Raw genomic sequence first — 21,776 nt, forward strand, 5'->3', positions numbered from 1 at the left:
TGCAGACGGACAATGCCACGGCGGTGGCCTACATCAACCACCAAGGGGGCACCAGGAGTGCCCGAGCGGCTCGAGAAGTGGCCGACATTCTGACTTGGGCCGAGACTCATGTCGGAGCGATAACGGCGGTGCACATTCCGGGGGTGGAGAACTGGCAGGCGGACTATCTGAGTCGCCAGACCCTGGATCAGGGGGAATGGTCTCTCCACCCGGCTGTCTTCCAGATGTTGTGCGCGAAGTGGGGTCTTCCAGATGTGGACCTGTTCGCGTCTCGTCTCAACAACAAGGTGAGGAGGTTCGTGGCAAGGACGCGCGACCCTCGGGCAGACGCGTCGGACGCGTTAGTGGCCCCGTGGCGTCAGTACAAGCTGATGTACGCGTTTCCACCGATTCAGTTGCTGTCCAGGTTCCTTCGCAGGTTACAATCGGAACGCAGCACAGTGATTCTTGTGGCGCCGGACTGGCCTCGCCGGTCCTGGTACGCAGACCTCGTGAATCTGGCGGTCGACGCCCCGTGGCGTCTACCTCTTCGAGACGATCTCCTGTCTCAAGGGCCGATATACCATCCTGCTTTACAGTCGCTGGCTTTGACGGCCTGGCTGTTAAGACCGAGGTCCTGAAGGAGAAGGGTCTCTCCCCGGAGGTCGTTCATACCTTGATCAACGCGAGGTAGTCTTCCTCGGGGAAGGTTTACTACCGTACTTGGAAGGCCTGTTTTGCCTGGTGTGAGTCCAGGGGGTTTTCACCCCGCACGTACTCAGTTTCCCGAGTGCTGTCCTTCCTTCAAACAGGTGTCGATCAGCGTTTGGCGCTGGCTACGATAAAGGGTCAGGTGTCTGCGCTGGCCGTTCTGTTTCAACGTCCCTTGGCTTCCAACTCCCTGGTTGGCACTTTTGTTCAGGGAGTGCGGCATCTGGTTCCTCCTAGGAAGGATCCTCTGCCCCCTTGGGACTTGAATCTCGTTTTATCTGTGTTACAACGTGCTCCTTTTGAACAGATCAGGGAGATCTCGTTGTCTATGTTGTCCAAAAAGGTCGCCTTTTTGGTTGCGATCACTTCGGCTCGCAGAGTGTCGGAGCTGGCGGCTTTGTCCTGCAAGTCTCCGTATCTGGTTGTTCATTTGGATAAGGTGGTCTTGCGACCTAATCCTTCTTTTCTTCCGAAGCGAGTTTCGGAATTCCATCTTAATGAGGATATTGTCTTGCCTTCGCTGTGCGCGAAGCCTAAACATCCGAAAGAGGTGAGACTGCATTCTTTGGATGTTGTTCGGGCGATAAGGGTTTACCTTAAATCGACTGAGTCTTTTCGAAAGACGGATTCTTTGTTTGTTCTTCAGAGGGTCCTCGGAAGGGCATGGCGGCGTCGGCCTCTACCATCGCCAAATGGATCAGGCAGACCATTGAACAGGCCTATGCTTTACAGGGGAAGGTTCCCCCTGTGCCTGTGAAGGCGCACTCGACTAGATCTCTGAGTACGTCTTGGGCCTGTCGTCATGGGGCTTCTGTAGCCCAGGTGTGTAAGGCGGCGACCTGGTCGACCGTACACACTTTCACAAAATTCTACAAAGTAGATGTTCAGGCATCGGCGGATGCTTCCTTTGGCTGCAAGGTTCTTAGTGCGGCAATTCCCTAGGGTCCCTTGTTGGGGACCTCTGGCTGTTGGGATGAGTTTTTTATCCCCTGGTTCTTTCTTTTCCTGGGTTGTTGCTCCTGTTGAGCAATTATTTTTTCCTGTAGCCCAGCTGGTTTCCTTCCTTTGGTAAGGTTCCTTTCTTTGATGCGGAGACTGCGTTGCCTTTCGGCGCGGATGCGTTTCCCACCCCTCATGTTTGCACTGCTTTGGGACGTCCCCATATGTGACGAATATGAAGAGGCGGCGACTGTAGGAGGACGTAAGAGAAAACTGAATTTTTGTAAAATCTTACCTGTAAAATTCCTTTCTCTGAGTCCTCCGACAGTCGCCGCCCCCGCCCCTCTTTTGGGGTTTGGTTGTATACTCTACTGCTATTCCACTAAAACTGAGATATGGTTGCAGGAAGTAGGAGGGTATTGACTGAGGGGACCACCCCTTGAGGGTGGGATATGTTAAAAGCTTTAATGTTAACATATTCTGTTGCCTAGCTACTCCTTCGGAGCAAAGTCTAATACCCCATATGTGACGAATATGAAGAGGCGGCGACTGTCGGAGGACTCAGAGAAAGGAATTTTACAGGTAAGATTTTACAAAAATTCCGTTTTTTTTTTTTTTTTTTATGGGATTCAGAGGAAGTCTTCCTTTAGAACCGCAGCATGGAAAAGAAAAGGGAGATAACTTAAAGTGGTTGTAAAGGCAGAAGGTTTTCTATGCATTAAGATAAAAAGCCTTCTGTGTGCAGAAGCCTCCCCAGCACCCCCTAATACTTACCTGGGGTCCATCTAGATCCAGTATTGTTGCACAAGAGACTCGGCTGTCCAGGACTCCCCTCATTAGCTGAAACAGCAGCGCAGCGCCATTGGCTGCTGTCAATCAAAGTCAGTGAGCCAATGAGGAGAGAAATGGGGCCGGTCCGCGTCGCGTCTCTGTGTCTGAATGGACACAAGGAGCTGCGGCTTGGCTCGGGTGCCCCTATAGCAGGCTACTTGCTGTGGAGAAACAGCACAGGAGGGAGAGGCCAGGAAAGCTGAAGAGGGATCCAAGAGGAGGAGGATCTGGGCTGCTCTGTGCAAAACCATTACACAGAGGAGGTAAGTAATAACATGTTTGTTATTTTTCTAGAAAAAAAAACTAGACTTTAGTATCAAGTCATATTGATTACTTTGTCTATGCTATGAAGCGCAAATGGACAAATCTCCCTATTGGGTTATTGTACTCTGACAGCTGGTAGTTGCTGATAGAATACCCAAACAGCACCTGTGTCTGTTTAGCTGCTCATTGCCCACCCAGTTGGTTGATTTTTCAATGTTGTGCAGAAGAAGGCTGACAAGGTCGCCCACTAAGCACATTTTGACCAGTTCATCAGGAAACAGCAGAATTTCAAACAGTGTAGGGCCAGCTTAAACATATTAATCGGGTTAATGGTGTCTTGGGGAAATAAAGCAAAGACTACCAGATTCTAAAATATTTGGTGGTTGAGTTTGTGTTCATGTATCATTTAAAGGGATCCAAAATAATCACTGTATGACTATGTCCCGTAAAAAAAAAACACTTCTAATTTCATTAAAAAAAATGTGCTGGAAAATAGTTTTTAGAAAAAAAAAAGGTTTTCCTAAAGCTACATCAAAATTTCCTCCTGATAACTGTGTCTGGGTGGCACAATGTTAAAGTGGAACTATACTTTTATCTGAGCACCATAAAAGCTATTCAATTCATTTTTAATATTCAAAACAAACTCACCCATCCATATATCCATGCTTTATTCTGTTGAGAAATCACTTAAAAAAAAAAATACCTGGCGGTGGATATCTTGAGTAAAGGCAGATGATTAATTTAGCATTCACTTCTTGGAATCCATTTACCCCTAGCTCAGGCATGCAAGCAGGGAGAAGAAGGCCCCTCCCACCCTACTGAAGATTCCTGAATTGTATGACATCATTTGCCTAGACATGGAAACCAGGAAGTAACTGAAGAAATGAAGAAAAAAAAAAAGGTTAAAACGTGCTGCAATTATGATATGCTTTCTGATCTATTAATGCTAGCAGCATAAGGATTAAAAATAGTCAATGTTGATTATTCGCTTGCCGACCGCCCGCCGCAGATATACTGTGGCAGGCTAGCTCGGCTGCGTGCACGGACATATGGGTATGTCGGTCCTAAGGGCCCGCCCCCACTTGGCAGCGGGGATGCCAATCCACGGGACCAGCGGCACCGATTGCCGCTGGGCACCCGCGATCGCTCCCCGCTGAGAGAGAATGACGGTCGGCTGTTGTAAACACAGCAGACCGTTGTTCCCTTATGATCACACAGCGCCTGTGATCCTACTATATAGGATTACAGGTCTCTGTGTTGATTCCAGAAGTCCCTCCTCCATACAGTAAGAAAACACTCCCCTGGGTTCACTCTTAACCCTTTGATCAGCACTGGGTTAACCCCTTCTCTGCCAGTGTCATTATTACCGTAACAGTGAATATTTTTAGTCTTACTGTAGTAATGTCACTGGTCCCCCCAAAAGTGTAAAAAATGGCAGGGGTCCCATCTGTCCACTGCAATGTCGCAGTCTTGCTAAAAATGGCAGATCGCTGCCACTACTAGTAAAATAAATAAATAAGAATTACATAAATCTTTCCCCTAGTCTGTAGACGCAATAACTTTTGTGCAAACCAATCAAAATATGCTTATTGCTGGGTTTTTTTTTTACCAAAAATGTGTTGCAAAAAACAAATTTACCTAAAATGATGAAAACATTTGATTTTTAAATATTTTTTTGGGGGGGGGGGGAATGTTATATAGCAGAATGTGAAAAATATTGTTTTTTTTTTTTTTCAGAATTGTCGCTTTTATTTGTTTATAGCGCAAAAAATAAAAATTGCAGAGGTGATCAAATACCAACAAAAGAAAGCTCTATTTGTGGGAAAAAAAGGACATCAATTTTACTTGGGTACAGTGTCGCACAACCATGCAGTTGTCAGTAAGACCGCATTCACCCTGAAGCGGCACGACTTCGGGGGCGACCGGTGAAGTCGCATGAACCGCGACTTCGGCGCGACTTGCACGGACTTCATATAATGAATGTCTTTGCAAGTCGCTCCGAGGTCGCCCCAAAGTAGTACAGGACCCTTTTTCTACGTCGGAGCGACTTGTGTCGCTCCTATTAGAACGGGTCCTGTAGCACTGCATGGACTGCGACTTGTCAGGCTGACAAGTCGCCTGACAAGTCGCGGTAGTGTGAATGGATACTTAAAGTAACGCAGTGCCGAATTGCAACAAATGGCCTGGTCATTAAGGGGGCAAATCCTTCCGGTCCAGAAGTGGTTAAGAGAGTGAAGTTTCACTTTAAGTACCCACTATTCCAGCAATAGTACACTTAGGGCACTGATTATCTGTTTCAGAACTGTAATATACAAGTGTTAATGGGTAATGTATCTTCTGTGAACTGAAGAAGGCTGAGTAAATCTATTAGTACATTGAAAGGAGATGATCTTTGTGCTGAGAGAAGATCTCCCCAGGCCTTGTCATCAAACTTGTCTTGCGTTGCTCACATGGGTCCATATTTTGGCAGAGGTTGCTGTGTTTTCCTTTAGCTTAAGAAGTGTGAATAGATGGCAAGTTCAAACCTTGTAGAGGATGTTTCTAAAGAAAGCGTCAGGCATAGGGAGACTAGCAAGAGAGAATTTACCATTGGGAACTCCATTATGCATGTCAGAGTTGCAAAAACCTAAATGGCAAATGATTGAGCTGAAAATCCTTCTTTTAACTGAGTAAATGAGAACTTGCAATAATGTTTCTGTATGTTATGGCAAATGTACCTCTGGGTTTTTACCTGTTCTCCCAATGCAGTGGCGCTTCCACAGCTGTCTGAACCATATTCAAAGAACCTTTTTTTTTCTTTATTTAGAGGTATGCATGTAAAACAGACAACGACAAAAACAATACAAAATATTCACTTTCTGGTGTCAAGAAACCCATGTGAACAGTAAACAAATCAAGCAAATTACAAACAATAGGATGTGGTCCGGCAGATTTACCTTGTATTAGCTGTCTCATTGCCAGAACAACGTGACCAATTACAAACAATATTGTCGTATAAAAATGATAATGCGGTACAGGGGCTGACTGGAAACTTTTGGCCCAGGGGGCAAGTACAAACCAGAGGCCCATGGTGCAGCGACCCGGCCCCCTCCTGACACCCATTCCAGGCTGAACCTCCGCTCCAGATACTCTCTACTCACTGGCCAAATCCAGGCTCCCAACCTGGCCAGCAGGGGGCAATTGGGGGGAGCTGGGACAGCTCGGTTGGGGGCTGGTTGGGGGAGTAGAGCCTCCAGTGGGTCATGGACCCGTCCTTTGCTCAGACACAGTTTACACCATCCATGCTGGGGGGGCAGTCCTGCCCTCTGTCCTTGTCTTCATCCCGCACTCAGTAGGTCAGCAGTGGGGACTTGTTACTTCTCTTCACCAGGATTCCTTTAGATATGTCTGTGGCAGAAGCAGAGCGGCCTTTTTACAGGACATCAGAGCGGCCTGGGGGGCAATTGCCTCCCTGGCCCAGTCCTCCCCTGATGCAGTAAGAGGTCTGAATCAAGTAGTAGAATAAAAAGGGGAAAGAACCCCAGCAGCATCTATCTCCTGGCCTAAGCGGGACCCACTTTCCCCCTCACTGAAATGCATTTACGACTAACTTTCTGACCCTCTTAGCAAACACATTGAGCACACCTAGCAGTGGTGGCTGGTGTATTGGGGGCGCAGGGGCGCCGTCCCCCTATCCATGTGTCCGGCTCCCTAATCTACATGCGGGACGCCGAACGCATGGAGTTCGATGGGGTTTTTTTTTTTTCTGAAGCACGTGATTAGAGCCAGAGGCTCTAATAGGCTTCAGAAAAGGGTGGACCCGGGGCGCAGAGCGCTGCGCCCCAGGCCTACCCATTTGTGTGACGATAGCGAACGAATATTTGCTATTGTCCCACAGATCCTCCTCGTCTGAGACCCGGTTCCCGAATGGCCGAAATGCGAACCCATGCCATTGGCCATGGAGGAGGAGGGAGGACTCGAGGAGACGCGGGGGACTGAGGACTGAGGAGAAGCTGCCGCTGCATGACTCTGATCTTACGAAGGTAAGAAGGGCTCTGTGTATGGTCTCTTGCAGGTGTGTGGGCTGGTGTGGTCGGGGGGGGGGATGGTGTGGTCCGGTCCGTCTGCCGCCCACCTCGGCCCATAGAGCACCAGCCGCCACTGACACCTAGTGAGATTTTTTGGGGGGGGGGATTTGGGGAAGGGCACTGACGTGCCATCCAGAAACGTTTTTATGCTGGCGCCATCTTCCTCGTTCCATGATAAGTTGGCCTGTGATTATATGAATTACATGATTGGAAATAATGCTGATTATACCAAACATTTTTCCCCATGTACCGGTATACATTCTCCTTTTCTGCTCAGCCATGTGGAAAAGTTTCAAAGCTCTAGTTTCATTGAAAGAAAAAAAAAATTTGGGAATGGGAGCTGCAGTTTCTCAGGGCTGCGCTGTGAGAAGACGGAAAGTGAAGTTTATGCCCGCATTACTCCTCCCAGGACTGCAGATGCTGCGATTTTATAAATTACAGCAATGTTAAAACACATACAATGGCAATAAAAATTATGTGAACCCCTTGAAATGAACTGGTTTTCTGCAGTAATTTGCCAAAATATCTGATCTTATCCTCATCTACATAAAATAGAATGCAATGATTTACAAATATCATAAACCTATATTTCATTCACAATAGAAAATAAAAACCATATCAAATATTTAACCACTTGCCTACTGGGAACTTTACCCGCTTCCTGCCCAGGCCAATTTTCAGCTTTTATCACTGTCACACTTTCAGTGACCTTAGCGTGGTTATGCTACACTGTACCCATATGAAATTTGTATCATTTTTTTCAAATAGAGCTTTATTTTGGTGATATTTAATCACCCCTTTGTTTTGTTTTTTTTTTTGCTAAATAAACGAAAAAAGGTTTGAAAAAAAAAAAAGCATTTTTCAAAGTTTACTATAAAATTTTGCAAACAGGTAACTTTTCTCCATCGCTGATGTGCGCAGATGAGGCGGCACTGATAGGTGACACTGACAAGGCTCCGATTGGCAGCACTGTTGGGACTGCACTGAAAATCAGGACACTGAAAATTTGTGCCCTGAATATTAGTGTAAATGTCCCTTTCACACAAGCCAGTTATTGGCTCTCCTCTCTTCTCATCTCGCTGTCATCATGAGGAAAGGAATGTCAATAACCGGCTTGTGCTTACATCGTGATCAGCTGTCATTGGACACAGCTGATCACGCGATTGGCCCTTTACCCCGACCTGTGATCAGCTGTGTCATAAGGACACAGCCATCACAAAAAGGTGCCACAGTGGGCGCCATCACTAGTGGACGTCATAAGAACACGACCACGCTATAGCGCGGTCGGGAAGTGGTTAGATTATGAAAATTTACCATTTTACGAAAAAAATTAGGTCATTTTGAATTTTTCTAGCAGAAACACATCTCAAAAAAGTTGGGACTGGGCAACAAAAAGCTGGCAAGGTGTAGTAGTAGTACTAACAAGGAAGAGCTGAAAGAATGTTTTGCAACTAATTAGGTTTATTGGCAATAGGTCAGTAATACGATTTGGTATAAAAAGAGCATCTAAAGCCCCGTACACACGCACAGATTGTTGGCCGTAAATTGTCGGCCAACGTCCGATCGGCCGATTGTAGGCTTGTTAGTATGATGCTTCCGACAACCAACTGAGACTTTTCAGCCGAAACAAATCTGGTGTGCATGCTATAAAATTTTTGTTGGCCAACAACAGAATGGCCGATTGTTCCTCAGTCAGTACAGATTTCGGCAGACAAAAATCTGATGAGCAAGACTGGGCATGCTCAGAGAAGAAAAAACACACGGAAAGTCAACCAGAACATGACATCACTTCTGAAGTTGGTTTTTGTTGGCCAACAAAAGTCTAGTGCAAGTCTAGAGCACATTTCAACCAACAAACAACACTGGACAAAAGACGGCCGATCAGTTGGCCAACAATCTGTGCGTGTGTACGAGGCTTTATGCCCCGTACACACGTGCAGATTATCTGCAGACTTTTGTCTGCAGACTTACCTTTTCTATGTAGTGCAAGGGCCTGCCGGATTGCATACAAATTGAAAGTGTTTAGGTTTGACCTCATATTATATGGTTTTGGTAAGTCTGCAGACAAAAGTCTGCAGATAATCTGCACGTGTGTATGGGGCATAAGGCCAGCCATAGACGGAGCAAATATCTTTCCTGCAACCACAAGTCCTATTCCTCCATTAACACAGACAGTGTTGACAGGGGAATCTCTCCCATGGAACCATTGTGTTCTCCCTGAAGGGGAAGCTGTCCCCCCCCCCCCGGGAGAGCACAGTGATTACTGCTAGCGGCTATAACAACTGCTAGCAATAATCACATGTAAAATTCAGCAGGCTGATTGTACTCAAGTTGATTGATCAACTTGGGTACATTCAGCTTGCCCATGTATGGTCCGAATCTTGGCTGGTTCCTGCTGAACCATCTGTGGCTGGCTTTAGAGTCAGAGTGTAGAAGCAAATACAGAAAGAGGTTTACCAATCTGTGAAAAGCTGCAGCTGAACTATTTCAGAATAATGTTCCTCAACGTAAAATCGTAAAAGACTTTACTTGCCGACTGCCCGCCGCAGATATACTGCGGCAGGCTGGCTCGGCTGCGCGAACCGCTGTACCTGTATGGCGGTTCATGGGAGCGCTCCTGGGGGCTCGCGCGTGCCGCTGGAGGTGCATTTGCACCCCCATTAGGTAGCAGGGAAGCCAATCCATGGGGCCGGCAGCCACAATCGCTCCACGTGGAGAGAGAACGACGGTCTGCTGTTGTAAACACAGCAGACTGTTGTTCTCTCTGAAATGATCACAGAGCGCCTGTGTTCCTCCTATTTAGGATCACAGGTCTCTGTGTTGATTCCACAAGCCCATCCCCCTCACAGTTAGTAAACACCCCCTAGGCTCACACCTAACCCTTTGATCGCCCCTGAGTTAACCCCTTCCCTGCCAGTGTCATTATTACAGTATTTTTTGCACTGATTACTGTAGTAATGTCATTGGTCCCCCCCAAAAGTGTCAGTTAGGGTTCAGATTTGTCGGAAAAATCGCAGATCGCCACCATTACTAGTAAAATAAATAAAAATTGCATAAATCTTTCCCCTAGTTTGTACGTAGACACGATAACAATCAAAATATGCTTTTTGGGATTTTTTTTTTTACCAAAATATGTAGTAGAATACAAATTGGCCTAAAAGGACGAAAAAAATAGATTTTTTTAATTTTGGGGGGGGGGGGGGGGGGAGTGTTATATAGAAGAAGGTGAAAAACATTGTTTTTTTTTTTTTCAGAATTGTCGCTCTTTTTTTTGTTTATAGCGCAATAAATTAAAAATCGCACAGGTGATCAAATACCACCAAAAGAAAGCTCTATTTGTGGGGAGAAAGGAAAGACATCAATTGTATTTGGGTACAGCGTTGCATGACTGCGCAATTGTCTGTTAAAATAACGCAGTGCCAAATCCCAAATAAATTGCCTGGTTATTAAGGGGTCAAAACCTTCCGGGGCTGAAGTGGTTAAATATATTATAATCTACAGTACATCATATCATTGCTAGATTCAGAGAATTGGGAGAAATCTCTGCACAAGGAACAAAGCTGAAACGCAATATTGGGTGCCCATTATCTCTGGGCCCTAAGATGGCATTGCATTGACAACAGGCATGATTCTGTGAGGGGCATTTTTTTCTTAATTTTTATTTTAAATCTTGCATTTTAGTATTTTTTTTTTTTTTTTTACAGCAGTTCTCAGAGGCCATAAACAGATTCATGGATTCTGCTATTCCCAATGCATCTATATAATAACCTATAACCTACAGGGCCAAAGTCTCTCATGTTATCTTTGTTGAGTTTGTTTGACTTCTGTCACGTTTGCCTAGTGACACAATGAAGGACTGAGTAAGGCGGCAATGTTTTTTGCTTTACTTTTTTACTTTCCAGAATATACACATAATTACTTGTTATTACCTAGCTAAAATGTTTTTGTTTAGCTTTTTATAATGTATGAAATGTTATCGTGCAACAATCGCGGCAGAACCGCACTGCGATTTTAGGTGCCATTCAAATGAATGGCATCTCAAATGTGCGTTCTGCAATTTGTCATTCATACCTGGGCACTTTCAAATCACGGGCAGAATTTCAGAAAATCAGCCTGCGATTCAAATCGCTGAGGTGTGAATGCAGCCTTTTCACACAGGCGCCTCCATGGGACAGAATCCGCTTGCTCAGCGGAGGATCACTCCGCAGATCCCCGCTGAGCAGGCGGATGACAGGTCCGTGTCTGCTCACTGTGCAGAGCGGAGACGGACACAGTCACACTCTCCTCTATGGGGAGATCAGGGGAAAACAGACCGCCTGTCCATTTTCATCCAATTCGATCCGCCAGACAGATGGAAAATAGGACCACCATTCATCTGGATTTTGTGGACAGGATAGCGGCAGGTGTCAGCAGACATGTGCCGCTCCATAGGGGTGAATGAAGGGTCTGATCAGGTCAGCCTGAAAAACTGACAGACGGACGTGATCGGACCACCCGTGTGAAAGGGGTCTTAGGCATTATCTATTATAAGACCAGGCCTTCTTCTGACACTTTTCTTTACAAGTAAAAATCTGTATTTTTGCTAGAAAAGGACATAGAACCCCCAAACATTATATCTATTTGTTAGCAGAGGCCCTATAGAATAAAATTATGGGTTTTGCAAATTTTTATGTCACACGGTATTTGCGCAGTGGTTTTTCAAACACAATTTTACACACTAATGCAAAAATACACTTCAAGAAATTTTAATGCACACAAACGCAATACAAAATCCAATTTGTTGGTAAAATGTATGTAGCACCCTCCTAGGTAGGTGCTAGTGAGAGAGTATAGTTTTGAGCTCTGTCTGCTTACCAGAGGGGCTGCAGGTAAATCTATATTACTTTCTGCCTACCAGAGAACAGGATCTGTTAGTGAGGTCTGCTCGTGCTCAGCATGTGATTCATTCATTCTAGAGAGTGTTTCATGCTGGTCCAATAGGGAGGCATGTTGGACAGTGGAAACCTGACGAATGGGTGCATAGGCTTTTGATACAGTCCTGGTGATTGGCAGAGGGCAGGTTGCTTCGGTGCATTCTGGGATACTGTATAAAAGCCAGGAGCACATGTGCTCAGGATCTTTCAGTTGGAGAGCCGAGTCCTGGAGGTAGGGGGCGGCTGCCTCCTCCCCTGAAGAGGTGCCATGCGGTCGCAGGAGGTCGTCCAGAGGGTCTGAAGAATGGATGTGAGGAGCTGATCCCAGAGGTCCAGGAGAGCTGACTGAGAGGGGAAACACTGGAGACCCTGAGACCACAGTATCGCGAGTACAGGGACTCGTGTCAAGGGGCCTGACCTGAGGGGTTGCCACCCCTAAGTGTAGGATAGTCAGGGGACGGGTGTCAGCAATGAAGAAGAAAGAGGATGCTGGTGAGAGTGTCCTGAAGATAATTGTCAGTTCACCCAAGTCGTCTCAAGGAAAGAGACTCAATCCAAATTCACCCATAGTGGAAGGGTGAATCAACAGCCTGGCTGTATCGTAAGATAGGAGTCCTCAAGCATTGTCTATAGTTCATATTGGAGTATCCCACTATTCCCTTCTCCCATCCCCATTTAAATTAAAACAAAAAACAACAACTAAATACCCCATGGACTGATTATTGGAGCGAGCCAAGGAAGGAGAAAGTAAGAAATTGAAACTGTCATTTTGTATGCTGGTAACTCAGGGGGGCCCGTAAAGTGAAATCTCGAAGTCCTTATGGGGGCAGTGCTACATATAAAATATGGTGTTGCTGCAAGTAAATAGATACGGGTACATCCAGTCAGAACGGTGAACCTTCCACCCGGCTGTTTATGTGCAGTGGCCGGGTGGGAGGCGGTTAAAGTGTCACGAAAGTCAAAACTTTTTTTTCGTTTTGGATAGAGTGGAGAGGGATTAGAACACCTGTCAGTCATTTGTTTATTGCTGTCTGTGCCCCCATTATAGAGATTCACTCTTTCTATTTGTCCTGTTTACCATTATCATCAAAATTGAAAGTACAAGAAAATCCAAAATTTTGGGTTGAAACCACAACACTAATAGAGGGGAAATCATCCAATGGGGACACTAGTTCTGGTGACACTCTGGGATTTCCACACTTTGGAGAGATTTCCTCTCACTTCCTGTTTTGGGACATGAAGTGAAGGGAAACCTCCCCAATTGGACACAGATGGCAAAGGAGGGGGTTTTAACCCTCCCTTACTCTATGCAAAATGAAAAAAAAAAAAAAAAAGTTTTTATTTTAGTTACATTTTAAGGGTGGGTGTGCATGGACATTTTTTGCCAGTCGTTTTGTTAGTGATCTCTCTACTAAAATTTCCCATGACTGATCACTATCAAACAATATAGTGTACTGTGTAAGAGCATGTAGAATCAATTAATCTTGTAAAATCGCACAATGCTTCTAATGTGTGGCATCAGTCGCTACTACTTACAAAGCAGTACTAACCAAAAAACAAACATTTAAAGCTGATATTGCAGCCACTTTCTAAAATGTTCTGGCTTACTATAGGTTAAAGTGATCGTAAACGATCACCTTGTAAAACAACCCATTCAGTTTAAAATAGAAATGAGGACAAAACATTTTTGTATAGATATAAAAACATTATAAATACCGTTTTTCCATCTTTTATAAGTGATCACATTCCCTCTGTTCTCAGCTGCATAAGCGATGGGGGAGGAGAAGCAGCAGCACATTGAGCTTCCCAGTGAATGGCAAGCCGCAGGGGCAAGTCTGATCATTGGAGGAGAGCACACTGAGTTCCCAGCATAGCTAGAGAACTGACCACAGTGTGTTCTACTGCTTAGTGTGATCAGTTTTTAATAGAAAGGACTGCCAGGAACACCAGGGATTTCACATAAAGGAAGCATACAAAGAACAGGATACTTTCTCATACAAGTACATGGTACAGCAGGCACATATCAGCAATACGAAGTGTTGGGGTAACACACTCTTTAGGTCCAATGAGGTGCTTGATACCTCATGGACGCATCTCTTGGACCAAAGTTAACATGCTAATGTTTAAAAGTTTTAGTTTTTTTTTTTTTATATTTCTTTTTAAAGTATACATATACCTAAAGTGGACCTTTACCCTCATTTTTAATCGTACATCACAGGATTCGTCATATCTATGACTACTTGGGTTATGTTACCACCTTCAGGTGAACACTGGCAGGAATTCCCACCTAGGCATAACCCCTCCCAGGTCAGCTAATCCTTAGTTTTTAGCTAATGTACTTAGTTGATGGATGTGCCTACAGATGTCTCCTTGTGTATTTTGTACACCCCTGCTGGGGAAGGGAAAGACTTCCTCCAGATCTGTCACCTATGACCCCCGGTGCCAAGGAGGACTGTATTGGGACCCTACATACAAAAGTGGGAACAGCCTGTAACATTGCTAATCAGCACTGGATCCTGTGGGCAGCAATCTCCAGGGTACTTAGTGTTCTGTGATCTCTCTAGCAAGGTGTTCTGAAAGTCCAGAACAGGGATCCCCTATGGGGTGAGTCGAATCGCTAAGGCCCTGTGGAGCATGGCTGCCGGAGGGGGGGGGGGGGGTTGGAGAAGGGGCCTTTTAGCCCTGCTACAGGAATTCTGGATGCCCCTGTATATGAACTATGAGGCAGGTTTTTTGGTATTCCTGGTGTTTTGGGCACTAAGGCTGGGTACTGTGGAGGGGCCTGGAGTGACAAACCGCCGTAGCATTGTTTAAAAGGGGCATTTCAGGTGCAATGTAATGACATCAAGACACGCTTCTACCCATACATGGCCACCATTTTTCATCTCAAAGACGTGGAAATGTGATGGGCAGCTACAGCACTACACAGCATCAGCACAATTCCTACAGTATTTTGGCAAAGCCATGGCACACCTACAGTGCAGCAACGCCAGTGCTCCACAAGCATTGGGTAACTTTTTATCGGGGGTGAATTTCCAATAGCTGGTTGGCTGCTCCCACATTGGGTTACAGGCCTAATGAACCTCAACAAGCCATGGCATTGTGCAGGCAGAGAGTTGGGGTGAAGGACAATGGGGTGTGCTCCCAAATCTCTCAGGTAGAGAGGAACCCCTGTAAACTTTGCCCTCTAATGGCTCTTCTAAGGGTCAGATTAGCTCTGAATCCCTGCTGTTATCTGGTATTTCCATTCAAGGGCACAATCCCCCAGTTTCTGTGTGTCCAGGGAGGAATTTTCAACAGCCATAAGATATCCTGTAATTAAAATTCATCACTTATTGTCCTTTGTGATGAAAAAGAAAAGTTTATTAAATAAAAAATGTATAAGTGTAAAAAATGTATGTTCCACCCAATCACTTAACCACTTAAGCCCCGGAAGATTTTACCCCCTTCCGTGACCAGGGCCTATTTTGCGATTCGGCACTGCGTTATTTTAACGGACAATTGCGCGGTCGTGCGACGCTGTACCTAAACTAATTTGACGTCCTTTTTCTTCCCACAAACAGAGCGTCAATTTTGCAAAAATAACAATATTTTTCACATTTTTTATATGAAATTCCCCCCCAAAAAAATGTAAAAATCAAAATTTTTTAACATTTTAGGCCAATTTGTTTTCTGCTACATATGTTTGGTAAAAAAATCGCAAAAAGCTTATTTTGATTGGTTTGCGCAAAAGTTATTGCGTTTACTAACAAAGGGAAAGATTTTTGTAATTTTTGTTGTTTTTTTTTTTAACGAGTAATGGCGGCGATCTGCGATTTTTTTTTGCGGGACTGCGACATTGTGGCGGACAGATCGGACCCTTGACTGACATTTTTGACACTTTTGGGGTTACCAGTGACATTACTACAGTAATCAGTGCTATACATATGCACTGTTACTGTAAAAATGACACTGGCAGGGAAGGAGTTAACTTTATTTGAGAAGGAGGGGTTGTGTGTGTCCCTAGGGGCGTGCTTCTAACTGTGATTGGATGTGGCTTGAGGTGTAAGAACAGAGATCAACGGTCCTACATAGTAGAACCGTATGATCTCCATTCTTACATAGGGAAGAATGACAGGCGGCTGTGTTTACATTAGCCGCCTGCCTTTCTTCCGCTGTAACGGACGATCGCGAGTGCCCGGTGGGCACACGCACGTGGGGGTCCGTGAGCGAGCGGGAGTGCGCCTCCAGTGGCGCGCGGTCGCTCCCTAGAGCCTCACAGGCAAGCGATGTAGACCTACATCACTTTGCCTGTGAGGGGCTGACTGCCAATGTAAATCGTCGTTAGGCAGTCGGCAAGTGGTTAAAATCCCCCTCCCCAGATTTGTGAGCCCCACCATCATATACAAACGTAAATACATGCATTGATTGCGCTGCATGTTACATATCGATACACATCCCAGAATGAGAGCAAAAATGCCAAGGCCATTATTTATGGGTCACTCTAAACTGATGACCTGTACTTTTACTGGCTTTTACAACGTCCCCTATGGAAAATATAGGGTACTGGAGTTTGTCACTGTTTCACAGATGCACACAATTTTAATGTTTGACATGTTGGGTATTTTTTTACTCCGCACAAACTCATCTTTTATATTTTACCAAAAAATCGGGTAATTTATTGAGTTTGTGTGCACTAGAATTAACTTTATGTAAAATGTATGTATAAAGAGCGCCTACCCAAAAAAATAGTGTATGTTTTTCTGTGAAGCTGCTCCTTTAAAGTGCGATCACACACCCTCCAATGCAAAGAGGAAGGACTAAAGTAGGCGCTACCACTATACACCTATTACACCAATTACCCAATATTGAATTGTATATTGCAAAGTCCATACATATAACAAAGAGTGGGCATCAAAAAATGTCCAAAATTCACAAAAGAAAATCCGTAAACACCAAGTAAGCTTTCAGATCTTCCGCATCCTCTTAAGTAGCACATCAGATGACATATATACTACTCTAATTGATTTACTCATAGGTGTGCGCAGCCTATTGCACTAGGGTGTGCATCCCAAAGCTCAAACACATGTGTGCTTGTACACGTGTATTTATACTGACAGTGTCACTAGGGCAGATATTGGTGTGCGTAGTTTTTATTTTTTTTATTATTATTGTTTGTTATTATTATATTTCTTTTATAACTTTTTTTAACATTTTTTTATAAGAGCCCCTTAGGGGGCTTTGATGAAATGTAAGGGGTCTAAATGAGGGGAATCTGCACCACACAGGGTGATTAGGGTGTGCCCAGGCACATTTGGCACTCATCTAAGTCCTTATTTTAAAGGCTTATATGCAAGTTATTGCCATAAAAATTGCACGGGGACCCGGGTACTGCCCTGGGGGACATATATCAATGCAAAATTCTTTTTTAAAATGATCCTTTTTAAAGGAGCAGTGATTTACTGATTTTAACGATTCTTAAAGTGAAACAATAAAAATAAAACATTCCTTTAACCACTTAAGCCCCGGAGGATTTGGCTGCTAAACGACCAGGGGTTATTTTGCGATTCGGCACTGCGTGACTTTAACGGACAATTGCGCGGTCGTGCGACACTGTACCTAAACGAATTTGGCGTCCTTTTTTTTCCCACAAACAGAGCTTTCTTTTGGCGGTATTTGATCACCTGTGCGATTTTTTGATTACGCGCTATAAACAAAAAAAGAGCGTCAATTTTGCAAAAATAGCAATAGCAATTTTTAACGCGTAATGGCGGCGATCTGCAATTTTTTTTGCGGTACTGCGACATTGGGGCAGACAGATCGGACCCTTGACTGACATTTTTGACACTTTTGGGGTTACCAGTGACATTTCTACAGTAATCAGTGCTATATATATATGCACTGTTACTGTAAAAATACACTGGTAGTGAAGGGATTAACTTTATTTGAGAGGGAGGGGCTGTGTGTGTCCCTAGGGGCGTGATTCTTACTGTGATTGGCTGTGGCTTCAGCTGTATGCAGAGTGATCAACGGATCTACATAGTAGATCCATGTGATCAGCTCTCATACAGAGGGGAGAATGACAGGCAGCTTGTTTACACAAGCTGCCTGACTTTCTCCCTCTCCCCCGCCGATCGCAGAGTGGCCGGCGGACATCGGGTCCGCCGGTCACACGCGCGGGGGGGTCCGTGACCACGTGGGAGCGCGCCTCCGGCGGCGCGCGCTCGTTCCCTAGACCCTCACAAGCTAGTGACGTAGCCCTACGTCACTTTGCCTGTGAGGGGCTGACCGCCGACGTAGATCGGCGTGCGGCGGTCGGCAAGTGGTTAAATATAATAATAGAGATATTCAGCATTAAATCCAGTCCCATTCATGTGTTCTCAAAGTGTTCCTTTCATTTATTTGAGCAGTGTACAATGCAATATTGGGGTAATGCATGCTTTAGTCTTTTCTTTTTAAAATTACCTTTAGTGTATTTTTTATTTATATTGTGTGTTTCCTAAAATGTGTGTGTGTGTGTGAATATTGTGTGTGAATATGTTGTGTGTGTGTGTGTGTGTGTGAGAATATGGTGTGTGTGTGTGAATATGGTGTGTGTGAATATGGTGTGTGTGTGTGAATATGGTGTGGGTGTGTGGGTGTGAATATGGTGTGTGTGAATATGGTGTGGGTGGGTGTGTGTGTGTGAATATGGTGTGTGTGAATATGGTGTGTGTGTGTGTGTGTGTGAATATGGTGTGTGAATATGGTGTGTGTGTGTGTGAATATGGTGTGTGTGTGGGTGTGTGTGAATATGGTGTGTGTGGGTGTGAACATGGTGTGTGTGTGTGTGTGTGTGTGTGTGTGTGTGTGTGTGTGTGTGTGTGTGTGTGTGTGTGAATATGGTGTGTGTGTGTGTGTGTGTGTGTGTGTGTGTGTGAGAATAATGTGTGTGTGTGTGTGTGTGTGTGTGTGTGTGTGTGTGTGTGAGAATATGGTGTGTGTATGAATATGGTGTGTGTGTGTGTGAATGTGTGTGTGTGAATATGGTGTGTGTGTGTGAATATGGTGTGTGTGTGAATATGGTGTGTGTGAATATGATGTGTGTGTGAATATGGTGTGTGTGTGTGAATATGGTGTGTGTGTGTGTGTGAATATGGTGTGTGTGTGTGTGTGTGTGTATGTGAATATGGTGTGTGTGAATATGGTGTGTGTGTGTGAATATGGTGTGTGTGAATATGGTGTGTGTGTGTGAATATGATGTGTGTGTTAATATGGTGTGTGTGAATATGATGTGTGTGTGAATATGGTGTGTGTGTGTGAACATGGTGTGTGTGAATATGGTGTGTGTGTGTGAGAATATGGTGTGTGTGTGAATATGGTGTGTGTGTGAACATGGTGTGTGTATGAATATGGTGTGTGTGTGTGTGTGAATATGGTGTGTGTGTGAACATGGTGTGTGTATGAATATGGTGTGTGTGTGAGTGTGAATATGGTGTGTGTGTGAACATGGTGTGTGTATGAATATGGTGTGTGTGTGAGTGTGAATATGGTGTGTGTGTGTGTGTGTGTGAATGTGTGTGTGTGAATATGGTGTGTGTGTGAATGTGGTGTGTGTGAATATGGTGTGTGTATGAATATGGTGTGTGTGTGAGTGTGAATATGGTGTGTGTGTGTGAACATGGTGTGTGTATGAATATGGTGTGTGTGTGAGTGTGAATATGGTGTGTGTGTGAACATGGTGTGTGTATGAATATGGTGTGTGTGTGAGTGTGAATATGGTGTGTGTGTGAACATGGTGTGTGTATGAATATGGTGTGTGTGTGAGTGTGAATATGGTGTGTGTGTGTGTGTGTGAATGTGTGTGTGTGAATATGGTGTGTGTGTGAATGTGGTGTGTGTGAATATGATGTGTGTGTGAATATGGTGTGTGAATATGATGTGTGTGTGAATATGGTGTGTGTGTGTGTGTGTGTGAATATGGTGTGTGTGTGTGTGTGTGTGTGTGTGTGTGTGAATATGATGTGTGTGAATATGATGTGTGTGTGAATATGGTGTGTGTGTGTGAACATGGTGTGTGTGTGTGAACATGGTGTGTGTGAATATGGTGTGTGTGTGTGTGTGTGTGTGTGTGTGTGAATATGATGTGTGTGTGAATATGATGTGTGTGTGTGAATATGGTGTGTGTGTGTGAATATGGTGTGTGTGTGTGAACATGGTGTGTGTGTGTGAACATGGTGTGTGTGAATATGGTGTGTGTGTGAATATGGTGTGTGTGTGAGAATATGGTGTGTGTGTGAATATGGTGTGTGTGAATATGGTGTGTGTGTGAACATGGTGTGTGTATGAATGTGAATGTGTGTGTGTGAATATGGTGTGTGTGAATATGATGTGTGTGTGAATATGGTGTGTGAATATGATGTGTGTGTGAATATGGTGTGTGTGTGTGAATATGGTGTGTGTGTGTGTGTGTGTGTGTGTGTGTGTGTGTGTGTGTGTGTGTGTGTGTGTGAATATGGTGTGTGTGTGTGAATATGGTGTGTGTGTGTGTGTGTGAATATGATGTGTGTGTGAATATGATGTGTGTGTGAATATGGTGTGTGTGTGTGAACATGGTGTGTGTGAATATGGTGTGTGTGTGTGAATATGGTGTGTGTGTGAATATGGTGTGTGTGTGTGTGTGTGTGAATATGATGTGTGTGAATATGATGTGTGTGTGAACATGGTGTGTGTGTGAATATGGTGTGTGTGTGTGTGAACATGGTGTGTGTGAATATGGTGTGTGTGTGAATATGGTGTGTGTGTGTGTGTGAATATGATGTGTGTGTGAATATGATGTGTGTGTGAATATGGTGTGTGTGTGTGTGAATATGGTGTGTGTGTGTGAACATGGTGTGTGTGTGTGAACATGGTGTGTGTGAATATGGTGTGTGTGTGAATATGGTGTGTGTGAATATGGTGTGTGTGTGAGAATATGGTGTGTGTGTGAATATGGTGTGTGTGTGAACATGGTGTGTGTATGAATGTGAATGTGTGTGTGTGAATATGGTGTGTGTGAATATGATGTGTGTGTGAATATGGTGTGTGAATATGATGTGTGTGTGAATATGGTGTGTGTGTGTGTGTGAATATGGTGTGTGTGTGTGTGTGTGAGTGAATATGGTGTGTGTGTGTGTGTGTGTGTGTGTGTGTGTGTGTGTGTGTGTGTGTGTGTGTGTGAATATGGTGTGTGTGTGTGAATATGGTGTGTGTGTGAATATGGTGTGTGTGTGTGAACATGGTGTGTGTGAATATGGTGTGTGTGTGAGAATATGGTGTGTGTGTGAATATGGTGTGTGTGTGAACATGGTGTGTGTATGAATATGGTGTGTGTGTGTGTGTGTGTGAATATGGTGTGTGTGTGAACATGGTGTGTGTATGAATATGGTGTGTGTGTGAGTGTGAATATGGTGTGTGTGTGAACATGGTGTGTGTATGAATATGGTGTGTGTGTGAGTGTGAATATGGTGTGTGTGTGTGTGTGTGTGAATGTGTGTGTGTGAATATGGTGTGTGTGTGAATGTGGTGTGTGTGAATATGATGTGTGTGTGAATATGGTGTGTGTATGAATATGGTGTGTGTGTGAGTGTGAATATGGTGTGTGTGTGAACATGGTGTGTGTATGAATATGGTGTGTGTGTGAGTGTGAATATGGTGTGTGTGTGAACATGGTGTGTGTATGAATATGGTGTGTGTGTGAGTGTGAATATGGTGTGTGTGTGTGTGTGTGAATGTGTGTGTGTGAATATGGTGTGTGTGTGAATGTGGTGTGTGTGAATATGATGTGTGTGTGAATATGGTGTGTGAATATGATGTGTGTGTGAATATGGTGTGTGTGTGTGTGTGTGTGTGTGAATATGGTGTGTGTGTGTGTGTGTGTGTGTGTGAATATGATGTGTGTGAATATGATGTGTGTGTGAATATGGTGTGTGTGTGTGAACATGGTGTGTGTGTGTGAACATGGTGTGTGTGAATATGGTGTGTGTGTGTGTGTGAATATGGTGTGTGTGTGTGTGTGTGTGTGTGTGTGTGTGTGAATATGATGTGTGTGTGAATATGATGTGTGTGTGTGAAT

This window comes from Pelophylax lessonae, assembly GCF_965119305.1.
Source record: "Pelophylax lessonae genome assembly, chromosome: 2".
Taxonomy (NCBI): domain Eukaryota; kingdom Metazoa; phylum Chordata; class Amphibia; order Anura; family Ranidae; genus Pelophylax; species Pelophylax lessonae.